Genomic DNA, 10,123 nt, shown 5'->3' with positions numbered 1-10,123 from the left:
ACGATTAATTCACCAAACATCTTTATAATCAGTTAATGAGAGATCGACAATGAACTACAACAACCAATACATATATCTTTTGTAGTTTATTTTACATGCAATCAACTAGTCAAGTAAATGAGAGTGAGGGATAGCTCAAGTGGTTAGAGCTTCCCTCCCGGATCTAGGAGATCCTATGATTGATTCTCATCTTTGCCCTTGTGCTCTCTAAACACCAAAAAACTAGTCAAGTAAATAAGCCTACTTAATCACAAACTATGGCAAAACGAAATCTCATTTTACAGGTGAAGTTAAAATGTAAGCAAGGCCTTTTCAAATAGACAGTCAAAACAACGAACTAGTTGTATCCAAAGAGACAAATTAAATCAAGTTAGGTCCAGATACAAAATTGGATTAGCTTATCGAAGGACACATGTCTTTAACGTTATGTGTACATACGAAGTTTATATGTCAAGTACTACCTAATATTTTGAAGGGTCTTTACTGTTTAGATCTCTATAAGGGCGACTTATCAAGACATCATTACAAAAAAAAAACAAATTAATCATTAGAGATTATCAACTAAACATGTCTAGCCTAAGTAAGGTAAAAGTAGCACACATATAAGAAGTCACATCATACCCTCGGTACTCCCTTTGTTTCATAATTCCATTAAGATCACTCGTCTGTTTTAGATGTATTTTATCCTTTTTTAGAGTTGGTGTAAGGAAAAACCACGTGAAATTGTGAATTTTACTCCGTTTGCTAGTTTTCATCTAGTGCGATGATCTTTCTAATTTGCAATGATTGATTACGATTCTTTGTACATTTATGAATTTCTTTCTTCTCCAAAATGATATAGGGCAAACTTAATAGAACGAAGGTCGAAAGGAAGGAATCAGAATAGACTTAGGCCCCGTTCTTTAGAGCTGCTCTGCTCTGCTGTGCTGGCCTGCTCTGCTTAAAAATAATACTTAATATTGAATTATTATAATGATAATTAATATTTAATAGGAAAAATTAATTCTAATAATCCCACCTTTTGATTATTATTTAATAATCCCACCTTTATAGGGCATTCTCTTCTATTGGTCCTTTATGACCGATAACCTGTACATTAGGTAAATTTTTTTAAAAAATAAATAAAAGTAACACATGTCACTTAGTAATTGGTCAACAATAAAAAAAAAACTAAAATTTTATTTTAAAAAAAATAAAAAGAAAAAGAACCCCGGAATCCCAACCCCCACTTCACGGCCTCCCCTACCACCGCAATTGGAAACCACCCTCGGCCCTTCCCCTTCCCCTGAAACCACCTTGACCCCCGCCCCTTTTTCCCCAAAAACTACCCCGATTCATTGAGTTTGAAAGGGGAACTGTGATTGAACTGATGCCCACTTGCCCAGCCACGTGGCTGCTAATGCAGAAGCCAGGCGCGCATCCCAGCAACCACAAAATCCTACCGCCGCGGCCAGGATGAAGCCCAACCACAACAGGTCAGCAGCTGGCCGACACATCTAGGCCAAAAACCCAGCCGCGCCAACCAGCAAGACAACGACCAGAATCGTGGGTTCCAGCCACCACACCTCCCCAAACAGCCACCACAAAACGCAGTCTCGCAGCCAAGCGAAGTGTCTAAACACGCCAGCCTATAGAGCCGAAGCTAAAACATGCAACCGTTGCTGCTGCCGCTGCCTTCCCCTAGTTCCGCCTTCCCTGCTGCCCTCCTCCCCACATGAACACCGGATCAGCCACCTTGTCCCACCGAAAGGTGGTTCCGCCACCCAGCCCGCCAGCCATGAGGAAAAATTGGAATGGCTGAGTTTTTTCTCTTGTTTTAATTTTTTTTTAGTTTTTCTTTCTTTAATTAATTTTTATTTTTCAACCAATAACAAAGTGACACGTAGCATCTTAAGTTTTTTAACCTGCTAAAACACCTTACCAACAGGTTAAGGACCAATAAAAGAGAATGCCCTATAAAGGTGGGATTATTAAATAATATTCAAAAGGTGGGATTATTCATAGCAAATCGTTGAAAGGTGGGATTATTAAAATTAATTTTTCCTATTTAATAATAATAATAACTAATATTTAATAATAATAATAATTAATATTTAATAATAATAATAAACAATTAATATTTGATAATAATAATAATTGATTAATATTTAATTATTATTATTATTATTATTATCATTATTATTATTTTAATAAACAGGTCGAGCAGGCTAGCACATGATATATATTTTCTTGTCCATATCCGTTCATAATGGGTCAGGCATTGCCCGCCCAAATATCCATTTTTTTCAAAAAAGTAGTCCAAGCCGGCCCTTTTGTGGGCCGGACTAGGTGGGCTTAGCGGGTCGTCCCACCCATGAACAACTCTAGTATAATTATAAAGCCTATTTTTCTCATTCAATAGGTCAAAGTCAAGAAAAGTAAAAAAATTTTAATTTTGGATGTAATAGTGGACAACGAACTTCCTCCATTGTTGAAGGGATAAGCTGATCAGAATAACGCCATTGTTAACTTTGCGTTAATTAACATGGGTCTGTTATTGCTAGCTGGAAAGTGAACAAGCATATTTTTTATAACCTATTTTGCGGAAAACGAGGCAAGGTATTTACCGAATTGCCATTTGATAAACACAAAATGTTTATCAAATTGTGTAACTTGGGCTTTCTCTTTATATGTGTTTAAGGTAACTATCTTTACATAGATTATGTTGATAATGAAACAAAATTATTTGAAATTTAGCATCTATATCTTCACATCTTGATCTTTTTTCCCTTTCGGGCTCCTCCACATCTTGGTCTTTTTTCCCTTTTGGCCTCCTCCATCTCTCATGGCGAGCTTGTTTTGCTTCTTGGGAAATACTTTTGTATTCGCTTGGTTGGAACTCTTGTCATTATCTCGTCAATCTTAGTTTCACAATAACCTTGTACGTATCTTTCTTGGCTTTGTGATATTGTCTATATAAGGGTGGAGCAAAGCCACCATACCATTGAACGATATTTGCCAGCAGGCCTAGCAATGTTGTGAAAGTAATGGATAAGAGTTTATTGCCATACTTCATTTTCTTTTGGAAAAGCCATTATGTTAGACAATATAAATATGTAAATATTTTAGTCTCCATAATTAACATTGTATGATTATAAACCATAATACCCAAAGGGTATACATATTGGCTCTGATACCATGTAAGATAGGAGAATTCTCCTTGAAAACATATTATTGATATGTGCCAATATATATACCCTTTGGGTATTATTGTATATTATATGGACACTAAAATATTTACATATTTATGTTGTTTAACACAGTCTATTAAATTGTAGATGTAACAAGTTAATAGTTATGCTAATGCATATAGTTATATAAATAAAACACTTGTTGTTAACTATGTTTATTAATGTTCTTTATAAAGATATCGTTTCCATGATCATATACTCAACTAGGGTTGTTCATCGGTCCAAGACCAGACCGAACCAGATTGGACCGAAGACCGAATTTTAGAATTTCAAAAACCGAAGACCAAACCGATTAAGCTAGGACTGATCCCGGACCGGACCGAAAGAATCGGTCCAAAAACTGGACCGGACCGCTTCGTAACGATTTAAGAATTTTTTAAAAAAAGAATACTAAAATTTTAATAAAGCTATGGAAAACACGAAAAAAAGTAAAGGAAATACTATATTTTAACGTCATTTTTATATCTTTTTTTGTATGTTTAGTACAAAAAACTTTTAAAATTAAAGTTATCTAACCTTATTAAAAATAACTTTTACCATTATTAGAGGTTTCACGCATATTTTTAAATAAAAAAGGTACGGTCCAAGACCGGTTTTATAGGGTTTTGGACCGGATCGAAGACCTGAAAAATGAATTTCAAGACCCGAAGATCGGACCGATTGGGTTCGGTCTGGGGTGGTCCGGTCCATTTTTTCGGTCCAAACCAATTTATCATTTTGCTGAATTGTTTTGTCTAAATAAGTTTCTTATTTTATCAGTATTTCCTATTTATTTATTTTTGTTTTAAAAACCATCCCTTGTTTTTGAGACTTGTCTGCTAAGAGGAGTGGGGGAAATCACTTAACTTTAAGTAAGATAATTATGTTATTCCCATAATTCATCAATTTACATACTCTAGACATATTTACCATATTTCGACACATACCGAACATTACACTACTATAAGATTTTTTAAACATGAAAATATATGGTTATAGACTCAAATTCACCCCCGCCCTTGTGGCTCTCTAAACACCAAAAAAAAAAAAAAAAAAAAAAATCAAAATTTCACATAATAAAATCAATTTTTCAATTATTTCTATAAGATAAAATATGAAGTTAGAAAACAAAAATAAAAAAATAAAAAAACCAAAAAAATCATATGTTTAAGGGTCTATTCTCATTGACCGAACTCAGTTGAACTGAACTGAACTCAGCTGAACTGAACTCAGCTGAACTGAACTCAGCTGAACTAAACTGAACCGAATATTTTATAAGAGAAGAAAATTGGGAGCTAAACTGAACTGACTTGAACTGAACTCAGCTGAACTGACTGAATTTCAACGTAAGAGAACAGGCCCTAACAACTTGTTATGAGTCTAGTCTGATTGACTCGACTCGACTCAAGTTGAGCAACCTTGACAAACCACATACATCGTACATAGAACAAAATAAACAATAGATACAAGATTACAACCACATGTGACACTATTGTGGGGACCGTGCAAGCTCAACAACAGCCAGTCCATTGCAGCAGGCCAGCAGTCATCTCAGCAACCCAACCCAGTACAAAATTGTACAACTAATATCATATCCTCCCACAATATTCACGCTTCCCGACACTTCTGCTTTTGTTGTCCCAACTACGCGTTTTCCGCACCTGAAAGCGCCGCCCATTTTTTAATCCCCCCAAAAAAACAACAAATTATGCTGTCTTTTGGAAACCCCTTAGAAAATTCCTACTACTACTTGTTCATCTTTCTACATCACCGTTACTCCATTTTCTCCTCCATTATCCTTTTAATGGGGCCTCTAAGGTTAGCTAACCAATTCACTTAATCTGTCAGTCTTTTTCATTACTGTTATGATTCGTTCTTTATTTTATTTATATTGACTTTATCCCATCTTTTTGAACTGCTCTTGTCGCTTTCCTTGTATAATTTTGATTGTATATGTTTGAAGTTTGAGGGTGTTTTTAACAAACTTACTCCAGATTGAAATTTAAATAAATTTGAGGATTACCCAGATCGAATTTTGCTTGGTTTTGGGTTATTTGATTAGTTTTGTGAACTGGGTTTTTGTTGGTTTGCTGATTGGAGGTTGAAATTTGAAGAAATCTGGAGAAGTATTAAGTTTGAAGCTTGGTTGAATTTTGTTGGTTTGAGCTGATTTTGGGGTTGATTAGTTGGTTTTGTGACCTGGGTATTTGTTGATTTGATGTTTTGAGGTTGGTTGCTAAGGTAATCATGTATTTTGCTAAGTTCAAGTTTCGCGTTTGGGTATTGTTTGCTATGTGTTTGATAAAATGCTCCTTAGAGTTTGACCCAGCTGATAATTTTCTCATAAATTGTGGATCATCCACTGATGCTTCAGTGGGTGATCGAGTTTTCTTGGGTGAATCAAATGTGAATTCTAGTGTTGTTCTTTCAACCTCTCAAAAAATTTGGGCTAATACAAGCTCAAATTCAATCCCAGCTTCAGATTCTTCAGATCTGTATAAAACTGCTCAAATCTTTACCGGAAACTCTAACTATACTTTCTCTGTTTCGAAACATGGCCGTCACTGGATTCGCCTTCATTTCTTCCCATTTGCATCCCAGAATTATAATATGAGCCTTGCTAGATTCTCAGTTTCAGCTCAGAATTTCACCCTTTTGAGGAATTTTCAACTAGATGAGGTTACTCCTGTGGTCAAGGAGTATTCTTTGAACATAACATCAGATAACCTTGTTCTTCTTATCACCCCATCATCTGGATCCTTTGCATTCTTAAATGCCCTGGAACTAGTTTCTGTTCCTGATGAGCTCATCCCACATAGTGTCAGAACCGTCGATTCTCCTGGCTCGAGTGAAAACCTCTTGCAGCAAGCTCTGCAGACTGTCTTTAGGGTGAATATGGGGAATACCGCAGTTAGCCCTCGAAATGATACACTCTCCCGGCATTGGGTCCCTGATGGAACCTTCTTAAGAACCCAAAATCTTGTCCAGTTCTTGTCAAAGGCACAGGCTGTTAATTACACAGGAAGTGGGTCGACCCCTGAAATTGCTCCTCCTCTAGTGTATGGAACTGCCAGTAAGTTGAACTCTGAACTTGATCCTACTTTGAATTTGAATATGACTTGGAATTTCGATGTTGATCCGGGTTTCAGATATTTGGTTCGGTTTCATTTCTGTGATATAGTTAGCAAGTCATTGGGTCAGATGATGTTTAATGTTTATATCAACTCCTGGTTTGCTGATAAACATCTTGAACTTGATAAATTGGGTTCTCCTTATTATCTAGATGTTTCTGTGCGAGATACTCATAGTACTTCTCTCACTGTGAGTATTGGAACTATTAATGATGGTAGTTCTTACCCCAATGCCATGCTTAATGGGCTTGAGATCATGAAAATAAGTAACTCAAAGGGTTTTCTTGATGTCGATGCTGCATCTTTGAAGTCGAGTGCTAAGGTCAAAACTGGTCTGATAGTGGGTTTATCCGTTGGGGTTGTGTTTATTATTATGATTCTGGGTTTAGCTTTCTTCCTGATCAGGAAGAGAAAGAGGACATATTCCAATGCAAACGGAAACAAAATTGAGGGAGCCTCTGAATATGGTTATCGTTTCTCTTTTGCTGCCATTAAAAAAGCCACTGACAACTTTAATGAAAGCTTGGTCATTGGAGTTGGAGGTTTTGGGAAGGTGTTCAAAGGGGTGCTAGATGATAATAGAGAGGTTGCTGTAAAGAGGGGAAATCCCGATTCTCAACAGGGCATTAATGAATTTCGGACTGAAATTGAAATGCTATCGCACTTCCGTCATCGCCATTTAGTGGCTCTAATTGGGTACTGTGATGAGCATAATGAGATGATATTGTTGTACGAGTACATGGAAAATGGGACGCTTAAGAGCCACTTGTATGGCTCTGATAATCCTATCTTGAGCTGGAAACAGAGACTTGAGATATGCATTGGTTCAGCCAGAGGTCTTTATTATCTTCATACAGGGTCCGCAAAGCCCATCATCCATCGTGATGTTAAGTCAGCAAATATACTGCTAGATGAGAACCTGATGGCTAAAGTTGCAGATTTTGGTCTATCAAAAGCTGGTCCTGATCTTGATCACACGCACGTTAGCACTGCTGTGAAAGGCAGCTTTGGCTACCTAGATCCGGAGTATCTCATAAGACAACAGCTGACTGAAAAATCAGATGTTTACTCCTTTGGTGTTGTCCTGTATGAGGTTCTCTGTGGGAGGCCAGTAATTGACCCAACCCTTCCTCGTGAGATGGTTAATTTGGTGGAATGGGCAACCAAGTCACAGAAGAAAGGGGAGTTGGAAAAAATAATTGATCCAAATCTTGCAGGTCAAATAAAACCTGAGTCTCTAAGAAAGTTTTTAGAGACAGCTGAAAAGTGTTTGGCTGAATGTGGTCTTGATCGCCCTACAATGGGAGAAGTGCTCTGGAATTTGGAAAATGCGCTGCAGCTACAGGAAGACGAAGCCTCTTCACAAGGAAGTGATGACGTCTCTTTGCAAGTTGATGACGAACAACCACTACAAAGTCTTCCTTCCACCAGACAATATAGCATGGGAAGTGCAGCAGATATTGTCGATATTTCGATGAATACAGTTTTCTCACAAATGAGAAATGGTACTATGAGGTGATAGCTATGTTAGCGCCATCCACTGTTAGTGTACGTGGTGACTATCCACTCCGGCATACTTTGAAATTGCACAAATGAAGACAGGTTAATTTGTTGTACAGAGGATTTGTTTTGGTTTAATTCATTCTTTTATGCTCTTTTCTGTATGAGCCAAAGTTTAAGAGCTGTTGCAGGTAAATGCTGCACAAATCGTTATTTATTTGCCATATGGAGGTTAAAGACTTAAATCTGATTACAAAGCTCCACTTAGAACTGTTCGACTTATCTTAATTATACACATTATACACTGGTGACATATTCTTTCTCTAATGCTTCTTGTTCTTGCTGATGCCCACTTCTGTATAAACTCCATATATGTACATTATTTTGCAGTTCCGGTGTTCTTATTCCATTCACCATGGACGTTTTTAAACATGCCTGCTCTACGCCTCTACCTATCTATCTATTTACCGATATTCTATATAATTATACTAAAATAGAGTGTACTAGTTGCAAAGTTAACACGTGTTTGCCACGTCTCATAGCTAAGCATCACCAGTAGTGATAATTTCTATCTTTTAGATGTTCAAATACGTAACAATAGTAATAGATTGCATGTTTGATAAGAGATCCAAGACGTCTCATAGCTAAGCATCACCATTAATGATAACCACATCTTTGCAATACCCCATATCACATTTTACTACCTGTTAAGATAGTTGGAGATATTTGTTACTCATCCCTATACCTGTCAATGTTAAGCATTCTTGCAAATCAAAACTAAATTTCACAACAAATCCAAATAGAATAATCCCAGTTTTACAACCAGGAACAAAATTACAAAGTTACAACAAATAAAAGTGAACAAGGGAAAATCGTGGCTGATCATATCATTTTAGTCGAGAAATAGCTAATATACTACATTTCCAATTTTCCATGATAAGAATCTCAATCTCTCTTCCCATGAATTAGAACATGGTAATAGCTAATAGTATGTCTTTTGGTCTTTCAATTAATTTCCCCCATTTCACGAATCTAAAATTCAGGGCAATCCTAAATTTGAAAAGTGATTCATCTACATTTCCAAGTACCCATGTTTAGAATTCTTTGTTCCTCAAAATATTACAAAAAGAATCACTTTATTGAATATAGTCACATTAATTACAGTATAACATTTTCATAACTTAGAACCTGTTCACATTTACTTAATTTCAGTTCAATTTAGTTTAGCTCCAATCAGTTCAGTTCAGCTCCTAATTTCCCTCTCTCATACAATATTCATTTCAGCTCAGTTCAGTTCAACTTTAATCAGTTCAGTTCAGTTCAGTTCAGCTCAATTCAGTAAATGTGAACAGACCCTTAATCACAAAAACAATTACTTTTACTTAAATAAATGTTTAGAAAAAGGGAAAAAAAAACTGTTTATCACATGGGAATATAATACCATTTTTGTCATTTTGTGCATGTAAATTATGATTTTAAAATCTTAAATTTCGAAATCTCAAATACAGTTTAATCGAGTGAAAACAATCTTATAAATTGTTTATAAAACAACTATTGACTAATTATATAAACATGTTTTTGTAAAAAAATTATATAGACATGTCCTTTGTACATAATTTATAAAATGATGAAAATAAAGACATAATTAATATCAAAATAATTAAATAACTAAAATTTATAACGATAGTTAATTTTTCTTGCTTGTATGTATTATCTCGATGATCATAATAACCAAATAATAGGATCGATTTTTTGTAAAGAATTGCACTTATTAAAAGTTCAGATCTCCATCCAATCCATATACTTATATATTTATGAGTCGGGCATTGAAAACATGATTAATATGTGGATGAGATGGTAAGACATCTAACACATATTTTTGTGGTTGTGAGTTCGAATCTCATGATAGACATTTTTATTAGAATATGCTCATAGTTGAAAGATGACATAGCAAGGGTACCAAACATTTTTAGAAACGCTTTTTAATATATAAAATAAAAGTATAGATATAGATTTGGTGAAACTAATGACATATGTGGAGAAATTAAAATAATTTATTGCAAAAATCCCATGAACTCAACTCCTATGATTTGGATATTGTTCACATACGCTAAGTCGCAAATAGGGTAGGTTTCTATTTGACTCGCCCACATCCCTTCTCACTACCTACTATGTGTAACTCTCCAAATATTCCTAAAACATCTATATCTATCTATACTTAGTATTTAAAAACTATAACCAAGAAACTAAGAAAGACACATGTCTCCATCCATTCTATTACAC

General features: G+C 35.6%; 1 pseudogene; it reads left to right on the top strand.

Annotated features, from left to right (window-relative positions):
• The first annotated feature begins 4,824 nt into the window (after positions 1-4,824).
• LOC145596181 (putative receptor-like protein kinase At5g59700 pseudogene) lies at positions 4,825-8,167 on the top strand (annotated as a pseudogene).
• The last annotated feature ends 1,956 nt before the right edge of the window (positions 8,168-10,123 follow it).

Source organism: Chenopodium album, chromosome 19, assembly GCF_948465745.1.
Source record: "Chenopodium album chromosome 19, dcCheAlbu1.1, whole genome shotgun sequence".
NCBI lineage: Eukaryota > Viridiplantae > Streptophyta > Magnoliopsida > Caryophyllales > Amaranthaceae > Chenopodium > Chenopodium album.
This window is presented reverse-complemented; position numbering and strand designations above follow the sequence as displayed.